Source organism: Triticum aestivum, chromosome 2A (genome assembly GCF_018294505.1).
Source record: "Triticum aestivum cultivar Chinese Spring chromosome 2A, IWGSC CS RefSeq v2.1, whole genome shotgun sequence".
Classification (NCBI taxonomy): Eukaryota; Viridiplantae; Streptophyta; class Magnoliopsida; order Poales; family Poaceae; genus Triticum; species Triticum aestivum.
Window position 1 is genome coordinate 54529214 of NC_057797.1, and position 1313 is coordinate 54530526.

Below are 1313 nucleotides of genomic sequence, written 5' to 3' on the forward strand. Positions count from 1 at the left end.
AAGCTATATTTATTGCCCGAGTTTCCAGAAAAAACATTGGCATTGACAGTACCAAACCAATAATGTATTTTGTTTGTTACCTTTGGTGCTCATATTTTTATCTACAATTTTGGTGATTTTCTCTTACAAAGCTTGACTTCATACAAAATTTACATGCTTTACAATTTGGAATAGACGCGGCACGCTATTTTGATCAGTACCAATTGAGATTGATAGATGGATGGATAGAGAGGGGGGGAGTCCATTGAAAGGATAGTGACGGAGTCAAGATTGACTAAAAACTAAGCACCTATATGATTCGAGAGTACCCCTATAAAGGCATAACCAAAGTGTAGCTCAATGACACAGTTGAAATATATGATTTGAGATCAACACTCAATGATCCAACAAATTTAATAAAAATGTATTAAAAATATATCTTTTATATATAAATAGATAGCCTTCACTAACTTATTTCTCTCAACATGTAAGCACGCCACCTCATCATGCAACGTGCATGGGAATGACTAACCTCAACATGGAAACATGCGATAATTTCCATTATATTATGCCATTTATATTTGTTAAAGATTTTACAACTATACAATAGTCAAACTCATCAAATCATTTATCATTTTAGTTTTCACTAAAAATATTGTAAAATATTTCCGCAACAACATGTGTGGTATCATCTAGTAGTAGTAATGTTTGTCAACACTTGTCAGGACTCGAGCTAGCAAGGTGTAGGTAAACTACCAAGGTGAAGGACCTCCTTCTTACTTTATAGACAAAACACCGGTAGTCTATGATGAGTAGTTCAATCAACCGAGGGTGTTGCAGCAAGCTCCATGGAACATGGGCATTGGTGCTTCGAAAAGTTGGTAACTCAAGTTCACCATGTTCGTCTTGGTCACACAACTGGTGAGCCCGCCTTTTTATGTCAGTTGTTTGATCGATCTACTATTCGGTGTTTCCTCTCTAGGGCAATCCTAATTACTAAACAACATAACACAACTAGTTAGGAGCCTCCACAGCGATTTAAAGCTCTCAGCCACCGGATCATGTGTAGGAACGCGCAGGATTTGGTCGGTCATCCAAATCGTCACGCACGTACGCAATTACCATGTGGCGGGCCGCTGCTCCACAGATTGAGCCACAGTTCTCGTCCGCAATCGGGCCGTTTGTTTGAAGGCCCGGGTCCAATCCAGTTCTGTTTCGCTGTGGAGGTCCAGGCCAGGTCGTCCCTATCGCCGAGCAGGTAACTGCTCTTCGTCCGGCAGTGAGCTCTTGCGGCTGGTCTGCTTTGGCACAGGTGCCCCCACTCCCCCCGCCGT